Below are 7,555 nucleotides of genomic sequence, written 5' to 3'. Positions count from 1 at the left end.
TTACCAGCAGAAATGCTTGTGATGTTCAGCTTCACTAGACCATCTCACTCACCCGGAGGAGGAAACACGGCTATTGCTGGTGGCCTTCAGGGCACAGAGCCAGCTCAGTGACCCAGCAGGACCACTAAGGTCCAATCCCTCCTTCTGTCCCTCCTGTAGCTCTGTCTTTTCTTGCCAAACTACTTGAAGAGGCGGCTTTTGGAACCCGTTCTCTATCAGACTCTTTTTATTCTGTATTTCCTATGGTGATTTTGACCTAGAACTGAGGCAAGCTGCTCTGCCTGATACCTGTGCACACAGGGGTCTGTCCACACCTGGGACATATCATCTTGCCTCTCACCATCGCCATCCATGGGGCAGCCTGGGGTGACATGGCAGCCCCCAGCAGGGACCAGCCACATATTTACCCCCCTGGAGAGCAAGGAGACGTAAGGAGTCATTGCAGATACTTCTTCAGCAGCATTTTGGGCATGTCTGTGGTATCTCTGGTATTATCCTCCTGTGGGCCAAGGTGTTTGCTTGGTTCTGGTGTTACCCAGGACATGTGTCTACAGCCATGCAGCCCTGTGTGGAGCAGACACCAAGCCAGGAGCCACCCCTGAACACCCTCTCGCTTGGCAAAAGGTGATTTGACCCTCTCCCATGGGCTGGGGCTGCCAACTGAGCAAATCCGTGCAGCTTTGCCAGGAAGCCTTGTGTTTCAGAGATATCTTTTCACATGTGGGGAAGGCAGGGGTTGAAGGCAGCACACCTGGGGTGAAACATGCCCATGGAGAAGGTGATGCCGGAGTGTGCGTTGTCTCTGCCTCACAGCATCCTCTGTGGCTCCTCCACCCGGACATTGTGGGGCTGACACGGGGGGGTTTCTAACCCTCACTCATGTTTCGAATGTCATTCGATTCCTCGTAGCATCTCACAAAAGAGTGAATAGGCAGCAAGCATAAAGGCAAAATAATCCTTGCACTGGGAATGCCTTTGAACAGCCCTGACCTGGCTCCACAGGCATCTGCTGGTGCGGGGGATGCCAGGCAGCTCTTCTGGGTTTAATGTTTTGAGGGTGGCAGACAGGATCCTGCCTAAAATATTTGCATCTGGATTAGGCTCTCAAATGCCAGACTGTGCCTCTGTGTTCGTCCATGTTAGTCATTTCTTCCTGACTTGACATGCCTGGTCACTGGCTAAAAACCTCAACAAATTTGCTTCTCCCCTCCCCCTCTTGTTTAGATTATTAATTACACCTCCTGTTACACTACACTGTGGTCTGAATAGATTCAGTTGTGATTCTCCTGAAATATGCATACTGTAGGAACAGATAGCAGCATATAATCATTTAACATATGAATGCTGTCAAACAGTTTAATTAAATCTGAAATTGTTCGCCTTTGTGCCCTGCACTAACTCGTTTTGACTGCAGAAAGTGAGCCCGGCTCCCAGAGACAAAGAGCAATTGCAGCCCGGCTCTTTGTCTACTCTCTTTGCATAATTTCCTGAACCCTGCCCTGTTCCACCTGCTCACTAATGTTAAGCTTATTTATGAATAATTTATATGCAGCCCATTCTGCAAATGCACCCTGGCAAGGATACTTTTGGAGGAACTATGGGAACAAGCCACTCATCATGTATGTTCCCCTCCAGTCTGTAAGACCCAAAGTCCAAATACTTCATCAGGCCTTCCCGACCCTTCTCTGAAACACCAACATGCAAAAGCACAAGTGCCTGGTCCTCGCACCAGCACCCCCACCCTGGGCTGCTAGAAATTCGAGCACTCTTTTGGGGGGATGGCAGGTAAGTAATATTTTTTTTTTTAATTATTTTTGTTAGTGCAGACGCTGGCAGGATGGCTTGGCAGGATGCTCACTGCTCCGGGGTGTTTGCCACTCTGGGGTATTTCTGACGACCTTGGGGCTCTGGGAGGAAGCGCGCGGTTCCTGGAAAACATTGTTCCTGTGCTTGTTTGTTCCGTGGCCTCCCAGCAGCCGCCGAGAAGAAGCAGAATAAAGGGCAGCATATGGGATCCGGCTCCCGCAGAAGAGACCCGGAGCAAACAGGACAGCATGGCCCGGCCGAGCCCCTCCAGACCTTTCCAGCACAGCCTGCACGATCACTCCTATCCATAGAATCATAGAATAGTTTTTGTTGGAAGAGACCCTTAAGATGATAGAGTCCAACCATTGACCTAATACTGACACTAAACCATGTCATTAAGAACCTCATCTCTGAAGGTGACACACACAGACAGCTACACCAGGTGTGGACAGGGTTCCCACATGGAGCACTTCAGGTGCCGTGGGGTTTCCTACAAGGCAGAACACAACACAGGCCCCTCCACCCACTGGTATTTCCCACCAGTTCCCCAGGCTTGCTGTTGAAGAACCATTCGTTGTTTATCAATGATCTCTTCAGCCATTCCCCAAAAAGCTGTCTCAGTAACGTGCTTTGTACGTTGACCACCAATTACTTTTGCTCACAAGGTTTTATAGCCTAGCCAGGAGCCCTGCAAGCAGCAGCGCTGGTCCCTGCCAGCGGATGGACACCCCCCTGTGCCCCCCAGCCCCCCAGGCACCCCTCTTTGCCCAGGGGCTCCAGGGTGACAGCGGGTGGCTGGGACACGACCCTGGCACAGCTGTGCCGGTGCCTGCCTGAGCCAGGGAGTATCAGCACATCTTGGCGCGCGCAGCGATGCATTGTACCAAAAATAGGGCTCCCCCCGCATTGTATTGTTACGCAAACATGTTCTGGGAGTAAATCAAACTCCCTGGGATTTTCCAAGCCAACTGTCTGGGATTTCTCGAGGTCATTTCACCCCAGCTGCTGGCCACACTGAGATCCCAAAGCACAAAGCAGCCCTGGGAAAGGGTGTCCCGGAGGGGTTCTCCCCATTGCTGGCCTGCCCCAGTGGGCAGAGGTGATGCCGTGGGTCTCACTGATCTGCTGTCGAAGAAATTAAAGTTTCTGTTTCTGCCACCAGCAGGAGCAGAGCTGCCAGCCACTCCGAGCACACACACTTCCTCCTGGTCCCCCAGGTATCCCCACAACCACCCCTGGGGTTCCAGACTCTGCCGGTGCTGCAGCTCCTGGGACACTCGCTCCAGGCAGGCAGAGCCAAAAGGAAGAAAAAAAGCCTGTCTGCTGAGCAAAAGGTCCAGGAGGAGGAAAAATAAACACAGGAAAAGCCACAACATTCAAGAGGATTGCTGGATACTTAAATGATGCCAATGTCCTTAAAAGCTGCTTGTGCTTGCAAAAATGCTTCAGAAATGGCATAAATTTTTCATCAGATAAAATATTAGCAAACAAGATAGTGTCACAGACAGTTTCTGTCTCTGGCCCTCTTAACAGCACTGCTGATGTGGTGACCTTCAACCACAAAGCTCCCAGGTTCTCAAATGGCATGGTCATATCCTTTGAGAGATGGGGAAACTGAGGCATGAGTGTGCACCAGTTTTTCCCACTAAACCAGTAGTGGGTGGGAACTGCCCCTGGATGCTGGCCTGGCACCCCATCCTGCCCCTCCCAACCCATCCCCATCCCAACCCACTCCATCCCACCCCAACTCAACCCATTTCATTACAACCCATCCCACCCATCCCACTCAATCCTGTCCCATCTCATCATCTTATTTCATCATCATCTCATCTCATCTATCTCATCTCATCCCATCATCATCTTATCCCACTCCATTCCAACACATTCCAACCCATGCTATGGCTCTCCATCTCCTGGCCACAGTGGATGACAACCCACCGTGATGGAGACACTCAGGGACATCCTGCTCCCACTCCAGATGTTGCGCCAGTGCAAAGGGAGGGACTCACAGCAGCTTTTGTGTACTGGGGAGCTCTGTGAGGAAAGCCTGGGCATGACCCAATGTTGCACAGCTCCTGTTGATTGTGCACCCAAAACTTCTGTTTTCCAGTGCAAAAAGAGCTGTTTCATGTTACTTTTTGTGTGGAGTATGAATGGGAGTACAGAGATATTGGGAAGGACTCTTGTTCCCAGTAATTGCTGGTCTGACATGGACAAGCGACTCCTTAAAATATTGCCAAGGCTATTGGAAGCGTTGCTGATAAAAGGCAAGAAGCTGGGAAAACGGACTAGACCAGGCTATTTTTAGAAGCAGTGGCATCTGGACAGCATGAGAATTGCTTTTACAAACTTAGTACAGCTGATGTTTCAACAAAAAGTTTGCTGGCTAAGCTGAAATCACCCAGCACAGCCACCAGCACAAACCAGTGACACAAACACAGGCGAGAAAAAACCCACGGCCAACTTTTGCTCGGGGTCACCTAAAACAGAGACACAAGGCTCCTCCCCGGCAGCCAGTGCTCAGGGAGATTCAGGCTGAGGTTTTGTTGTGATGCTGCTGACAGTGGTAGGTGGGGACATCTCCTGTGTCCCTTGGCAGATGTGTCACACCACGGTGCCACCGCAGCTCTGCTTCAGGTGGATTGGGAAGGGAAGGCTGTGCGAAGCTTGCGGCCTAACAAGCAAACACCATTAGCATTTCAAGTAGCTAAACTATTTAAAAACCAAGTGCTGATGATTCCTGACCCCAGACATTTTTGCCTGCTGGTATTTCTGCAGCAGCCAAGCCTGGGAGTGAGAAGCCCATCAAGTGCAGTGCTGCACTGCCTGGTACGGGGACATACTGGTCTCCTGTCCAGAGAGCCATTTCAGTTGTCGAAGGAAACCAGACATTGCCCGGGATGTATTTTCTCTCCACCCATGCAAGGAATCTCTTTGCCAATACATCGCTCCTCTTTTTATATAGCAACGATTTGGATTTGAAATCAGCCTCTGACTGACTCCAGAGGTGACTGAAGGGGTGCTGGGCTGAACCAGCGATGTTTGAAGAACAAGTAACACATCTCCCCCATGCAGACTTGTCCTTGGGCAAAGCCCGGGGCAAGAAATGAGGAAGGTGGGGAGTCCCAGCTGGTGGATGGGCAGCTCCAGGGTCTGCAGCCCTCCCCGTCTGCAGGGCAGCAGGACGGCTGGTGCCGTTATCCCTGCAGCGTGTTGGACTGGGTGCTGTGAGTGCTGAGTGAGGCCTCGGACCCTTTAGCTGCCTACCCTAAACCCAGATACCTGCCTGGACGCCTGTGTGCCCTGAGAAGCGGGGTGGTGCCTGCATAATCCGTCAGCGAAGCCTTTCAATAGAGCTGTGTAGTCAGGGCTGATGCCGGGAGTCTAGGGAACAGCAGATTTTCTACCGTGGGTGCTCACGGGTGCTGAGCCCCAGCTTGATGCATACCCACTAGTTCCATTGCCTCCCTGCACCCCTCGGCTGGCCACAGGTCCTTTCAAAGGTTGTTGAAGGCAGCATGAGCTGTCTTGCCATGGCCAATGCTTCCCAAGGCTATGCTTAAGGGAAAAAGCTCTGTTTGATAACTAGACAGGGTGCTTGGACGTGGACAGGCCCCTCAGAGCCAGCACACCTGGTTTGCAGCCTCCCCACAGCAGAAGGAGCAGGCTCAGGGAGAGGGGGTCGGGAAGCGGGGAGGGGTCTGGGCACAAAATGTCCTTTGTGTGACCCAGACACATGGTGGCCACAGCATCCCCAAGAGACCTGATGAGTCTCTGTCCACTTGCTCGGTAAGGGAAAGGGGAGACAGAGCAAAGCTGGCACTCCCCTTCCCCACATTGTGTTTGCTGCGGTTCCTGTTATTCATTGTTTGTATTTGGACAACTGCTGGGTACTGGTGAAAACACTCGGAGCCCAGACTCACAGAGTCTCATATATTTCAACACCAATGACTATTCATCCAAAAAAACTCAGACCAGAATGTGGTATTCATTATTTGCTACTCTTCAGTCTCCTGTTTAAAATGTTCTCAGTCCAGGAGCAGGAACAACTGCCCTGTGCCCAGACGGGCACACAAACACCCGTGGCAGAGCTCACCGGCAGTGCCATGGCAGAAAGCACCCAGCTTTGCTCGGGAACACTTCTCTTCCCCAGAAGAGTCTCCATTTGCTATGGTTGTTACCTCTGTCTCCACTCATTAGAATAGGGGATTTATTCTTTATCTTCTTCTGTTTACGTTGGAGGACATGATTGTTTCCCAGGCTCAGCAGTGCACACGGGGACTTCATGAGCAGGAGTGATGTTGTCCCAAGGAGATGGTTCCAGTTGACGGGGAAAGCCCCTGAGGAGGAGCTGGGATGAGGGATGCTGGCCTGACTGGAAGGCAAACGTGGAGCTGTTTTTGGGGTCAGGGCTGCTCTGTTGACCAGGAGATCGAAGTATTTTCCTGAACTTCCCTGCCCGTACATGGGGGAGGAGCATGAAAAGAGTTGATGCAGAGCAATGATGCATTGCTTCGTAGACCTCTGCTTTTTCCTGTACACCCTTTGCAACGGCAGATCTGCCACAAAATGAGTGTGATATGAACTGACAGCACAAGGAGACGCAGATGAGAGCAGCTATGGCTCAGCTCCATGTTGTTCGTGGGCCTCCAGCATCCCTACACGCATGGCACAAAACTTCAGGAGCTCACTCCAGTCCTGCAGGTCCAGTATAAAGGACCTGCAGTTCCAGAGCTACACACAGCGCTGGTCACTAGACGGAGCCTGAACAGAGGAAGAAGGGCAGGAGATGCCCATCCTGGTGCTATAATTGAATTATCAGCCCAGACCCCACCAGAGGATGTCCTGAAGAGCCCTTTGCCAGTAAGATCTGCTATCAGATCAGTTGCCTGCCCTGATTTTGCATCCTTATTGATGCCCAGTGTGTGGGGAGGAGCTGTGCCACCCGCCCTCCTGGGGCCACTCGTGATGGCCACGCTCACTCAGTTCCTGAGAGCACATTTGGGCTCTGAGTGGAGGGAACAGTAACCCAGCCGAAATACCACACTAAAAACAGCCTGGTGTCTGGATGGAAGCACACTGTGGTTAGCTGGGGGTTTTGCATCCCTGAGAAAGCCTGCACTCCCATTTTTTATCCACTTTCCCCCTTTCCCTCTGGAGACAGCCTGGGGATTAACCAGCAAATAAATGGCTTGACATGGGACAGCGTTGGCTTCTGTGATCAGACTTCATGAAATGTGGTTCGGTAGCTCTTGCAAGAATCAAGCCAGCTGCCAATATGGCCCAGAATAAGAGAGATGCTGCGGCGAGGCTGCTGGGATGGACAGGTGAAATGCCTGGGCCAAAGAGGAGAAATGCCCAGGCCATTGTGGGGGCATCGCCGAAATGGGGGTGCCCAGGAGGGAGCCAGGGATGGGTGGCCCCAGGGAACTGCAGCGCTGCTCAGCTCTGAGGATGCTCCTAAGGAAGGAAAATCAAGAAAAGACAATTTTAGGAAAGTGTTAGTGTGCAGACAAAGAGAAAAGGAGCTCATCTCAGGGTGCTTAATTTTAGCAAAGAGTCAGGCTAGCAAGTTTGTGAGCGCTTGTTCAGGAGCAGCCATAACTTGCCCCAATTTAACTCGACTGATTTGGGTTTTCATGAAACTGCTTCCTGAGCTGGAAAAGCTGAACTCCAGATTAACCAGAGTCTGCTGCTGCAGTTGCTTATGTCAATTTACAGCACTTGAGCTCATGGCTGAAGTCTGTGC

Source organism: Patagioenas fasciata, chromosome 11, assembly GCF_037038585.1.
Source record: "Patagioenas fasciata isolate bPatFas1 chromosome 11, bPatFas1.hap1, whole genome shotgun sequence".
Lineage (NCBI taxonomy): Eukaryota > Metazoa > Chordata > Aves > Columbiformes > Columbidae > Patagioenas > Patagioenas fasciata.
The sequence above is the reverse complement of the archived record's forward strand: the minus strand, read 5'-3'. Positions refer to the sequence as shown.